The 13,530-nt window shown below is 40.4% G+C and overlaps 1 protein-coding gene across 2 annotated transcripts in view; it reads left to right on the top strand.

Annotated features, from left to right (window-relative positions):
- Window positions 1-13,530, top strand: part of PLCL2 (phospholipase C-like 2) — a 201,636-nt gene that overhangs the window by 122,215 nt on the left and 65,891 nt on the right. The gene's annotated exons all lie outside the window — the stretch shown is intronic.

Genomic DNA, 13,530 nt, shown 5'->3' with positions numbered 1-13,530 from the left:
TTCCCAGAGAGGCCAGGCTGTCATCCGTTACGACTCCAGGGACTTGGCGGTGTGAGTACCTCATCTTCCTCCTCCTCCGCTCTAAAAGCACAAGCTAAGACCACGGAACAGTAGACGACTTCTGATATATCTGCTGTGCTCACAGACAAAACAGGATTGGCGTTATACACCTTAACGGGAATATTTTTGACTTTTGAAAATTGATCTGAAAGCTGTAATTTAGTGGGATTTATGCAATTCAAGGGAAGTGAAAAACACTTTAAGTCAGCATTTCCCATATTGTGTTCTGAGGAACTTGGTTTCTTAAGATGTTAGTAAATATCATATGAGAAAAGAGTTTTGTGGTGAAATAATTTAGGGAAATACGGGTTTGAACAAAACTAATCATATGTCTTTACTTCAGGATTTCTCAAGGCCTTTTGTTTGCTGGCACAGTGACTTCCATAAGATGTTAGTAAATATCATATGAGAAAAGAGTTTTGTGGTGAAATAATTTAGGGAAATACAGGTTTGAACAAAACTAATCATATGTCTTTACTTCAGGATTTCTCAAGGCCTTTTGTTTGCTGGCACAGTGACTTCCAAGAGGGTGATGGATGTGTTTCAAATAGACTTGACCAATGGGGTACTACTTCCAAAAACAAAAGTTCTGAAGAATGCATTTTAGGAAGTGCTTCTTTAGTCTTTAGATGAATAAGTCTAGAAGTACAAGCCAGAAGAATGCAGTGTTTTAAAGAGCTGATCAGTTCTTTACCTTAAAAAAGTGATATTTGAGCTGTAACCTAGGTTCCTAGGAAGTAGCCACACATCGTAACAGGTGCTGATCATTCCCGGCTATTTCCAGCTTAGAGGTTGAGGTAATGTAAGAGATACAAGGGACTGGACACTGGGCCCTGGACACTGGGCCCTGCAGGCAGGCTACCAAGAGTGGCACCCACCCTGCAGAAAGGAGGAAGGGCAGGGTCAATTGCATCTGATAAACCTTGGGTGACATACTGTACTGGATGCTAAAGGGGCTAACAAGACAGACATGAATGGCTCCTGTCCCAGGGGAGCCATCCAGGCCACTAGAAGGTAAAGGGAAGCTGGGGGACAAAATTGACACAGGAAGCTTATGCCGAGATTCCTTTGGGGGAAAATGGAAAGATAGAAAAAAGGGGTAAAAATGGGAAAGTTTAAAAAGTTTTTCTGTGCTGTAGCCCAGACTGCGTAGTTAGTTCCTGACTCTAAGTGTTAAGGGAAGAAGCCAGAAGAAGTCACTGATATTTATAAATGCTTTATAAGCTTAAGCCACAAGTAAAATCACAGACCTATTTCATTGACCAAAACCTAACATGATTTACCCCCTTAGATATTTTACTGATTTCTGTGGCAGTCATGCAGGGATGTTTCTTCATGGTAAGCTCTTTAACAGGGACTTCTGAGAGTGGGTTGTAGTCCCTTGTGCAGGTGATAACAGGACAGCTGGGGCTGAGTTCAGGGGCTGAGTGCTGAACAGGGCAGAAGTGTGATCCTTACTAGATTCTCAGGGCCTGTGTTAAAGATCCTTATGCACACCAACAGCCTTTAGAAGTACCAACAATAATATTTGGCACAGGAATTGCTCAACGCTCCTTGGTCCCTGCCCCTTCCTCTTCCTGGTTTGGTAGATGATAATAACACTTATTACATAACTCTTATTTGCATCTAACTTTATGGTTGCATTGTTGTAGAAGAGATAAGACAGAGTGTATTAGCTTGTTTAAAATTCTTAAATTGTGAAATTACTCTTTTAGAATGTATAATTGAAATAGCTGTGTTACATGGTACTCCTAAGTTTATCGATTTGTTTTGTTTTTAATTCCATCTGATAAACTAAGTTATAAAATATTGAAAATTAAATTCAGATTATTGCTGCAGCAATATTATAACTCTTGTAATATTTCACAGTACTTCTTTTAGTGACTTAATGGTTTCTCACCATGTGACAATTTGTTAAAGCTGGCCAGGGGAATAAATTAAATATTGATGTGAAATATACTGAAGGTCTAGGATGGCCTGTAAATTTAAATATACCTCTTTATTTTTGTGATGTTATGTTGAGCTTGAACCAAAAGTAACCTTAGTACTCAGATCTTATTTCATTTGGTTTACTTCTTATTTATAATCTGGGGACTCCAAATGAGAAGTAAGCATAGGATGAGAAGAGCCCCAGAACTTCGTGGCATCGCCAGTCCACACTGCCGAGCCTGTCCTCCTGTGAGGACCATACCACGCTACCTCCCGAGAACGTACAGATATGTATTTATGCTATTAAGATTTTGATGATAGTTCAGTTTCTAGACACTTTTTAATGAAATAGTATGTCAGAAAAGTGCCAGTTTCTTTGTGAAGAGGGAGAATCAGATCATGAAATGTGAGCAACACGTAAGCCAGTGTGTGGGCCAGAAAAGTGGACCCATGCGTAGGGCCATTACCCATCCCAGTTTTCCTGGGACAGGCCATGTTCATGCACCTGTTGTCCCAGCATAATTATCAGTAGTTCTTCCTTTAACCCTTAAAAGTATCCCTGTTCAGATAATTAGTTTTATTGTCATCTACCTACCGGCCCTAGATTGTCCTCATGGCTCCTGTGATTGCCACCAGCAAACAGACCTTCAGAATTGCCCAAATGGTGGTTTTACCTTATTTGTGGCGCCCCTGTGGGTCTTACTAGTGGTGGGTGAGCCCAGAACCTGGCTCAGGAAGGCCTGGGTCAAAGCCATTCAGGAGTGGAGGAAGAAAAGTCCAGACACCTCTTTGGAATAGGCAGATTAAGGGGGTTTTAAAAATAGGGACAGGACTGGGATGGAAAGTGGGAACGACCAAGTGTTGTCAGCAGGGCTGGAGTCGGGACACATGAGTCTGGGATGGAAGGCATCTGCTGAAATTGTGCCCAGAGGCCTGAGGCAGGCAGACGACCCCTTTTCCCTCTGATGGTGAGAGAGGACCCTACAGCCATATCCCCTCAGAACCTAGAGCGCGAAAGCTATACTTGGCAGCCCTATGTGGGGAAATTGCAGTGGGGCGATAAGGAGGGCCTCAGGCTATCAGAGGCTTACTCGCCAGCCTGGCCTGGGCTTTTAAATGAAGCTGCTTTGTCCCCATGAGTCCAGGGTCCTACTTTATCCCATTCCTTAGGGACTCAACCAGGGAGGGCCCAGCTTATTCTCCTGGATCATCTAGACTCCTCCAGTCAGCACCTGCCCTCTCCTAAAGCGACCCTTGGGTTTCTTTGTTCATACCTATCCAATTTTTTTTCAACAGATGGATGCTGGCTTCCATTACTATGCCACATCATTGTGCTCTTGCCCACCACTCCCATATTTATCATATTGCATTATACAAAATACATTATTATATCATACATTATGACCATACAGTCAGAGGGTTGGACTTTTTTACTTAAATAATCAATTTGCTTTAGTTAAGATGTTATGTTAGGTTCTTTTGAGGTGGGATATAGTAGAAATTAAATTGGCTTATTTCAACAAAGCAGATACAAAATAAGTATAAGTTATTGCTTATGCAGTGGTGAATTCCACACACATTTATAAACTCTTACCATGTGCGAGGCACTGCTCACTCAGGTCATCAACAGACATCATGCACTGTGTGCCAGTGACTGTCACAGGCACCACGAGGTACTACAAAGACAAATAAGACTTTTTTTTTTTACCTCGAGAAGCTTACAGTTTAGTCAAAGAGATGATGTATGTTCATAGATAGCTAGCAAGATGACAGATAGTGGATGGATGGATAGATAGATGATAGATATTTAAATATATATAAATTATCTGGCTGTTCAAGGGAGAGAATTTCATGTTTAGGGATTAGGAAGACTTCAAGGAAACACTGGCCTTTGAGCTAGACCTTTAAGAATGAGTTGAATTTCAACTGGTAGAGGTTGGAGGGAGGATATTGCAAGCTGAGTTCACAGGGTGAAACATGCTCAGGCGTGGGAAGCACATATTCTGGACGTTCAAGTTTGGACTTTAGTAGATAGTGGAGAGTCCTTGCACATTTTTTAGCAGTAGGGGGCTTTGCTCGGAATTAGCCATTGTAGACTGTGACAGGGTTGGAGTGAAACACATATTCTGGACGTTCAAGTTTGGACTTTAGTAGATAGTGGAGAGTCCTTGCACATTTTTGAGCAGTAGGGGGCTTTGCTCGGAATTAGCCATTGTAGACTGTGACAGGGTTGGAGTGAAGGAGAACTCGAGACCACCTGTTGAGTGCCTTTTATGCAGTTTCACATCAAATTAATGGCAGAACCAGGGTTAGAACCCAAGTAGTCTCTCTGTTCAGTTTTTTCCCCCCCAGTAATCCAGATCACGTGTTGATGTGTGTTGGGTGTGTAAATAAATGATCAATTTACCAATAAGGCCTAGATACATTTAATAATAATAACCTATGGTTATTTATGTGGGGCTCTTGAAGTCATAGGTACCTTACTTTTTATGTTTGCTAAACATGAAGGTGGAAAATAATTCATTTTGCATACCTTGACATATATTAAAAGGTATTCAATGACTTAAAACAAGGAAGACTGTAATCAATAGTTAAATCAAATTCCACTCAAAGATATTTGATTATAAATATCTGGACATATCTTTTTTTTGTTATTGAAGCATAATTGATTGTACATATTTGTGGGATACACAGTTGACTATCGATATTTGTGTACAATGTATGGTGATCAAATCAGGACAGTTGGCATATTTGTCATTACAGAATGTACTCATTCTTTGTGTCCATTAACCAATTTCTTCCTAAACCCCCGCCCCCCTCTAATAACCAGTTCTGTTCTCTCCTTCTGAAAGAAAATAAAAATCTACATAGTTTAATTAAAATTCATATAAATGAACTTGAATACATCCACTATTTACAATCAAATATCAAGATTGAACTTGGTCTCTCATGTAATTGAAGGCTGGTAAGAGTAAATAAAGATTATGTAGGACTTCTGGTCAAGATGGAGTAATAGACAGTCCCCAATGTCACTCTCTCCCACAAATCAGCTAATTTACACCTATTAAAAAGCAACAATAGCCAAGCTGGGGCCGCTAGAGCTCAGGGGAAGAGGAGGAGAGACCTACGGAGTTCATGAAGGTGGGAGAAGCCATGATGAGAGAAAGAAAAGTCTGCTGTGACCATTTTGAATCCCTACTGCATCAAGGCTGGAGGTGCTGAGTGCACAGAGCAGGAGCTGGCAGAAGCCACAGCTGTGCCCTTTGGATGAAGTTGCTTGGAGGCAGCAGGGGAAAAGAGGGCCTTGGTGGCCCCCAGGACAGCAAGACCACTAATAGGGTTCCCATGGACCTACATAATAGCGAGGAGCCACAACAACTGAAAAAAAGGAGCCACTAAGAGGCTGGTGAGTCATCACAAGGGACTGGCACATGGCCCGTCCCATAGGAAGTGTTTGCAGCATGAGTGGTTGGGGAGATGGGCCCACCAGGGGAACACTCGGGCACAGCAAGGACAGCTGATCCGCCCCCCAATCAGGACAGGACCACTCAGAGGAGACTGGTCAGGAGTATAGAATTGCATGGGGTGCATTTTGATGAAAAGACTCAGTCCCAGACCAGTGTTTCTATACAACCCAGGTGCACTGGATTTCATTAAACTGGGAAGTCCTATAAAGTCAACCATTAAAACCTGAGCTGCACAAAAAGCCTTCCCCAGGGAATCAGCAGCAAAGCAGCAATTTAATTCAACCACAGAGCTCAAGTGCTGGTCCCCGCAGGAAGTTCCCCCTGCCTTAGAAGTAAGCAAAGGACAACAAATTAGTTCCAGTGCAGAGTTTAAGTGGTGGGAACAGCAAATAATCCAACACAGAACTGAAAGGAAAAACAAAGTACCCACAACCAGAGACAAAGTTTGATATTAACTAGTAAAGGTCTCATTTCACCAAAGAACACCTATAACACCTAGAAGGACTGGAAGTCCCCTGGGCTACCAAGCCAGGAAGGGGAGACAACCAGGCATACTACCAGGACCACGGGGCCCTCCCAGGGCCCTTAGGCTGGAGCCGGGGACTGGACCCCTCCCACAGCCAGGCACACTGCCATCACCACTACCAAGTAGGTAAGGAGCATGCCAAAGACATCACCTCCATACGGGAGGCCCACCACAGCCACCACAATAACCACACCTGCTGTGAAAGCAACTAGATGCCACAACCACCACGCAGATGGTCCTCCAGCCACTGGAGTGCATTGACACAAGGAGAGTCACCAGCAGAGACCAAAGAAAAGAAGAAGATGTCTCTCTCCGCAAAGCCCATTCCAGAGTGACAGAAGAAGCATCTGCTCTATGATAATATTGGGGGAACTGACCACACCTCTCGGCATTGGACAGATCATCTAGGCAACAAATCAACAGAGTAATCATTACTCTTTCAGAAGGAGAGAAGAAATCTAGGGTAATTAGAGGGGGGAGGGGGGAGGAGAGAGAGGGGTGGGGAGAGATTGGACAAGGGGCATAAAGGATAAGTATGGTTTGTAACAATATATATGCTAGTAATATTGATTTGATCAACATATGTCAACATTGAACCCCCAAAATATGTATAATCAATTATGATCCAATAAAAATTTTTTTAAAAATATGATGTAACCTGAGTTTAAGAGGTTCTAGTGAATAATGGGGTACTCTTTATAATACACAGTACTCTCAAGGATGGATCTGCACAGGCATTTCAACACATCTCCTCTCCCCCACCAATATAAGTGACCTAATTCACTGTCTTTTTGAAATGAAGTGATTTTTATCATCCTTTTCATGTTGATTAGAGTGATGATTCAGCTCTCTAGCTATCTTTGTTTATTAGATTCAGATTTATCTTGGTGTTAGACTTCAATTTTTCAAATTTTGTGAAATCTATACTAGCATATAGAGACCAAGGAGTCAACATTTTTCCTCCATGAAGAGAAAATATTGGAAATAGAAATATTGTGAAGTATTCCATAAAAAGAAAGTTCTTTTAAAAAGTTCTTTTATTGATTTTGCTACAAGTTTTCTTACTATGCTTATATCAATTAAATTGAAGATGAAGTTGCAGGAACTGAAAAGGAGAGAAGAGGAAAAAGTAAAGAAAATGGTGCCCAGCTCTGTGTTCAGGCAGCGCGGTCCCTCACGTACAGAGCAGCAGGCTCTTGAGCAGCCCCCACCTGCTCAGAGATTATACAGGAATGAATTCTTATCATTGCAGTTTCTTTGTCTCTACGTTCTATTTGAAATTAATTCATTTCTATCTTTTCCTTGCAACTCCACAAAAAAATCTTGACTTTTATTGCTTTCAGATTTAATTAAGAAAGCATACTCTGAGGAACCCATTTATCCAGTTGAGAATAGTATTTTTTTAAAAGGAGGAAGAAGATGCTTTGTCTAGGAAGATATTCTTTGCTTTCTGTTAATGTTTTTACTCAGGTGGATGAGTAGTCTCTTCGAACACAACTTTAAATATTTCTTAAATACAGCAAGGTTATTTAAATAAAGTATTTTCTGAAAAGAAGGCTTTTTTCTTACACAGAAATGTTGGCAATTGGCATGCAGCATCAGGAACATTCTGTTTTATGTTGTTGTTGTGGTTTCATGTACTTTTTCTTGCCACTGCTTAATGCAGTGGAGAGATAATCACACTTCATAGTTAATGGAGTCAGCTGCTCTGGACCAAGCCAGAGGTGATCTGTAATAAAGTTACTATTGATCCCCATCTGTTTTGTGGCTCCTTTTATCACTCTCCTGCCTCCAAACTTGACATTAAAAGTTTGTTTTAATTGGAGGTGTCAACTTTACTTTTATAAACGTAGAAAAAAGGCCAGATAGAATATTATACTTTGGGATAAGATTGAGCTTAAAAAGAATGAAAGAAGGAGGAGGGGGGAGAGAGAGAGAGATTGGGGGAAGGTAGATGCATCCTGCAGGGGGAAGATCAGAAACCTAAAGGGTGTAGTTTAATTTGGTGACTGGGGAGGTCCGACCAATAATGTTTCCAAAAGCAGTCTTTCTGGAATCATCAAAACCATACAGCTGAGCCACTCCAGAATGGCTCACGTTGCCAGGCAATAAAAGGGAAAAGAAATGTTTAAAAGTTATAGTGTGATGATAGAATCACAGTCTCAGATCAGATGTAGCAGGCCACCACAGAGTAATCAGGAGCAAGGAGATTTGGAAACTTTTGGAAGGTCGTGCTTCAAGGCTTCCGCATGGTGGTGGTTATAAGACTTTATGTCTGATCCAGTTTTCTAGCTTTACCTGTCTCCACAGAAACCATTGAGGAACATATATTTAAAAGTGTTCTTACACACACACATACCCCCCTGGATACTAAGCAAGGAATAGTTGGAGAAAGAGTAGCGTTTTAAGTGCTGGCAATCTCCTTGAAAGAGACTTCATCATATAGCACTTTTTATCAATTAAGTTTGCTACCCAGCTCTAAACTCTCTGGGAAGACAGCAGTGAAAGTGTCAATGGAGTTCAGCGTGTTGCAGGTGGTGCCTTCACACAAAACATAAGTGGTATTAAGCAAGCCGCTGTACCTGACATACTAACAGTCTGATTTGAAATTTTGACGTGAGCTAGGAAACTTTTCTGGGGTGCCCCCACGCCATACTGGTAAATGAGAAATGCCAGCTTGCTGTTAGCGTCACTCCAGTTCTTGGATGGATTTCATTTGACTCAAAGCCACCTGAGGAACTGTCATGGTCAGTGGTTTGGGGCCATGTCTTTGACAGGGTCTCCATGGCTTTGTCTGTTTAGAGACTTTCTATTGCTCTTCAGAGGGGCAGAGAAAGATTGCTGGTTTTTCAAACACTTTATTTCCCTGAATCTGGTATAAAATATGTATAGAATAGATCTGATCCCTAAAGCTCAAGGAAAGTTAGGGAATTTCTTTCTAAACCTATGCTTTATGTGAGAGAAAACTACTACATTTCTGATAGAGATCATTGAAGTATTGTCTTTTTTTCTTCCTATGCAAAGCAGAGGAATTACTTCCTGTGTTTTCATCGACCTTCCCATCTACACTGAAAATTGGATTTCACTCTTGTATAATTCCTTCAAAGATTATTTTTGATATTTTCTCTTCTTGACTAGAAGTATTTTGTTTATGTTTCTGCAGTGGCTGAAGGCACCTCCTGAGTTCTTTGCTAAGTTCTACTCTCTGCCAAGGACCTCCACAGGAAATATAGGAAAAAACAACAACAAAAAAGGACTTTATATATATTTGAAATTCTGTACTTGCTCTATCGGTAATATACACAGGTTTTTTTTGGTCAGTGTTGTGCGCTGGCGATTTTTCAAAACTGTGAGGAAGGGTTTAGCTTCCTTATTCTAGTTTATTCCATAAAATTTTTGTCTCCAATAGACTTTAAATAAATAAACCCTAATTGAGCAGAGGAGGCAGTGCTGGCTGTCTTTTCATTTCTGTGGCCATCATTCTACACTTCAGCCCTTCATCACCTGTGTCTGTATGGCAGAAAGAGAGTTCAGACTTCACTTTCAATTCAGATGAAAATTGTTGCTTTCTTATCTCTCTTAGAGGGGAGGTTGGTGTCCCTAAATTTTAGTTATCTTTGGTAAATTTGATCTATTGCATTAATTTATATTATCCATTTTGGACTGTAAATGCTTAGCTCTTTAGGTAAAATGCTCAGTCTCCCAGACTTTCTCTCCTTCCCTCTGTTCCTCTACAAAGTGGCCTCCGGTTGCCTAGACAGGGTGCGGTTGTAGAAGTCTTCCTTTTGTGTGCTTGCTGAAGAACGCCCATCTCAAAGCCCTCCATCCTCCCCTCCACACCCTACTCACCTCAAGGCTGGTACCTGCAGCGGGAGGATTTCATCTCCAGAGCTACTCAGGACCACAAGAGGTGGGCTTCTGTATTAGTCTGTTTCTGTTGCCTATAACAAAATACCTGGAACTGGGTAATTTATAAAGAAAACAAAATTTATTGTTTACAGTTTCAGAGGCTAGGAAGTCCAAAGTCCAGGGAACACATCTGGTGAAGGTTTTGGTGGTGGTGACAGTGACCCAGGGGTGTCACATGGCACAAATACTAGAGCAGAGAGACAGCAATAGCTCCTCACGTGCTCTCCTTTTACAGCACCAGAACTACTCCCATTTTTCCAAGAATGGATCAATCCATTCACATGGTCCTCACCTCTTCAAGGACCCCCTTTCAATTACCATAATGGGATTTCCCACCCTCTTAACAGTCACAGTGGGGATCAAGCTTCTAATACATAAAACTTGAGGGACACAGTTCATCCATATCAGCTTCCAACTTTTCTTCCTCTGCTCCTTTTCTCCTCCTGTCTTAGAGCTGCAGCCCATGGGCCCAGCCTTTGTAGGTGGAGGGGAAATCTCCTCCACCCAAGGGAGGAAAACTCTGTGATCTATGGCGGTTTCTTGACATGCTAAAATAATTTAGAAAATGTTTCTCAACAGATCCTGACTTTCAAGCTTATAATTTTGGTGGAAACCCAAGTAAAAGTCTAATTTTACCTTTAAAAATGAGAAAAGTCTTTGTGTTCATAAGATAGTTGCTCTTTATCCATGCTCTAAAACTCATCCTTTGAATAGGTGGAAAGCCCTCGGGGCAACACAATTTATAAAATATGGCAACGTATATTAAAGGGAATAACTTTTTGTACTCTCCCCATTACATCTCAGTGCTTGCTGAAGCCCCCAGCTTGCACTTTCCCTGCCCCCATAGCTCATCTTCTGTATTGCCATAAAGACATTCTTCCTGAAATACCACCTAGAGAAAGGCTTGGGCATTCAGTGAGGAGCCAGGAGGTAGAGTTAGAAGTACGATGTGACAGCTTTAAGAATTAGGCCAGCTAGAAGGATATTATGATTATTGAGAGAAGGAGAACCAGATTTCTCTCCATTACTTTGACTGTTATAGCTAGGTGAATAACGTTTTTCTTAAAACATCTTGGAAAAGTGGCATCACTTTGTTCTGTTTGGATTGATGAAGAATTTGAATTAAGCTTAATAATTGCCAAGAGAGAAAAAAAAAGGGGTGGGGACAGGATAACTTTAAGGACATGCACCTCATGCATATATCTTCTAGCAATTCAATCTTTTCAGCATCAAAATGTTTGATTTACTATTTACACATGCATCAAACACTACCAGTAATGTACGGCCTGTTTAAAAAAAAGTTTTTACAGCATCCAGAACCTGTGTGATATCTTAAAGTTTATTGTTATTTTTGTAGTATCCACAGAATGGTATTGCCTCCTCATCCAGTTTTGTGGATCGTAATTCTCCTCTTTGTGGAAATTCTTTTCAAACAGAAAAGCGATGGTCAAAGAAACAAAGAATGTAATTGACTTTCAGTGTATTGTAATTTGTTATGTCTTTATGCAGCTTGTAAATTCCACATCCTTTCAGACTGACAAAAATGAAGACTAGCTGAACCAAAACATGCAATTCATGACTCATTAATGCATTCAGCCTGCTTCTCCCTTTGTGTTTGGGAGACCCTGGGCTCCCTGTTACCCTGGACGTAGAGGAGAGCTGTATCTCTCCTTGGTCCTCTAAGCTGTGCTGTTGGCGCAGAGGTGGCTGTTCCAGCTTTTGCTGGCTACTTTGAAAGAGAAACTGATGTGTTCATTGCTATAAGCTTGCAGAGAGCGCTGATAGAAACCTCCGAGCTCCCCAAGTGTGGGTGCCACTTTAAAACACCAACCACTTTCTGGATCGCACCCCAGTGGAGGACCCAAGAAATGCACCTTCACTGCTGAGCTTAACTCGTTGTCCTACTGGTGGCAGTTTCTGACCAAGCAGGTAGATGTGGGGTCTATGATGGTTCTTCATTCCACCTGGGAATAAAGGTGAAATATATTCAAGTTAGAGTTTAGAAAGCATGTAAATCGCCATGATAATATAATTTTATTGTTCAGAATCGTGCTGTTCTCAATATTATTCCCTGACTTTATAAATGCAAGATCCATTCATTAGGGATGAACTGAATCTATTGCCACCCATTCTTGTGTAGTTTGGAGTGGCATATGCCTTTTCCATTTAGAAATTTGGCAGTGTTGGAAGTCCAATGGAGTTGAGTTGGAAAAATTGGAAGGACATTCAATACTTCTATAAAATTGTCAGTGGTGACACATAGATTTGTTTGGAAATGCAATGACGAGCTCCTCTATATTCATGGACATGTGCTTTTTTGAAGTGCAGCCACGTTTTAGAAGACAGCTCTCTAAGAAATGGCATAATTTGGATAGAATCTATTCCATAAAAATGAAGCTATTGAAATAACCAGTTTATATGAGAAATCATATATTTCAGTATTGTTTTTGAGTAAATGTAATTGTTGACACCTATTAGGGCCACTTTCTGGCATCTTTTCTTGGGCAGTGGGGTTTACAAATTTCTGAACCTTTTTCCTGACTGTTATGTCCCTAGTCATGACCTGGAAAATAAATTTTAAAGGTGTTTTCTACATCCTTTCAAATAATGAGGTAGTGATTTTTCTCCACAGCCAGATGTATTCCTATAAATAACATTTGACTCTTTATAATCTTTGAAGCCCGTCTTTTGTTGATGTGCTACATTTGACCTCATGTTTATAAGAGAAGTAGAATCCAGCATTGCCTGCGGATGCCTTATTTCTCATTTTCACATAGGTGGGGGCACTCATCATCATCCCACAAGAATGTAGGTGGTGACTCCCCTCTGAGCATTAACCGCTCTGTCAGTGGGGACTGCGGGAACTGTCACTCCTTATTCTATTTTAACAGCTCCTGTTTTTCATTCTTTTCATTTATAATTCCCCCAGATTGCTGTGAAATAATTAATACCACTAACCCCGCTAAAATAACCACCTTTAATATACCACAAAGCTGATTTTACTACCAGACAAATTTACCAGGAATAAAAATAGCATTTAATAATGGTTTTAAAGCCTTTTCTAACTTAATTAGGACATTTTAAATTCTGAATCATAAGAAAATTGCTCTCACAGTAAACTCAGTGGGTGGACAATATGATGTGTTAGGAGTTAAGTTTAACTCTACAAGTTTAATTACCAATTAGCTTAAAAATAACATGCTAAGTAGTTTAAAACATTTGTTTCCCTATCACATTAGTATTAGTCAGATCTTTAGGGCTAAATGTTATGGATTTTTATATGGAGATTTTATACAGGAGATCCTTCAACTACTTATAGAAATCTGTAATTCAAGTATTTTCCTTGAAATCAGTGTTGATCATTCTAGCTTTCTTTGTAATTATTACACTCCTACACTGCAGAAAGATCGAAATGGAGTCATTTTATGGCATGAAGTAATTTTAGCTTTTAAATCACTTATCTGGTGCCAAAAAACCAAAATTGTAATTCAAGTATTTTCCTTGAAATCAGTGTTGATCATTCTAGCTTTCTTTGTAATTATTACACTCCTACACTGCAGAAAGATCGAAATGGAGTGATTTTATGGCATGAAGTAATTTTAGCTTTTAAATCACTTATCTGGTGCCAAAAAACCAAAA

Source organism: Galeopterus variegatus, unplaced genomic scaffold, assembly GCF_000696425.1.
Source record: "Galeopterus variegatus unplaced genomic scaffold, G_variegatus-3.0.2 Scaffold2125, whole genome shotgun sequence".
NCBI lineage: Eukaryota > Metazoa > Chordata > Mammalia > Dermoptera > Cynocephalidae > Galeopterus > Galeopterus variegatus.
Note: the sequence above shows the minus strand (reverse complement) of the source record. Positions and strands in the feature narration are given on the sequence as shown.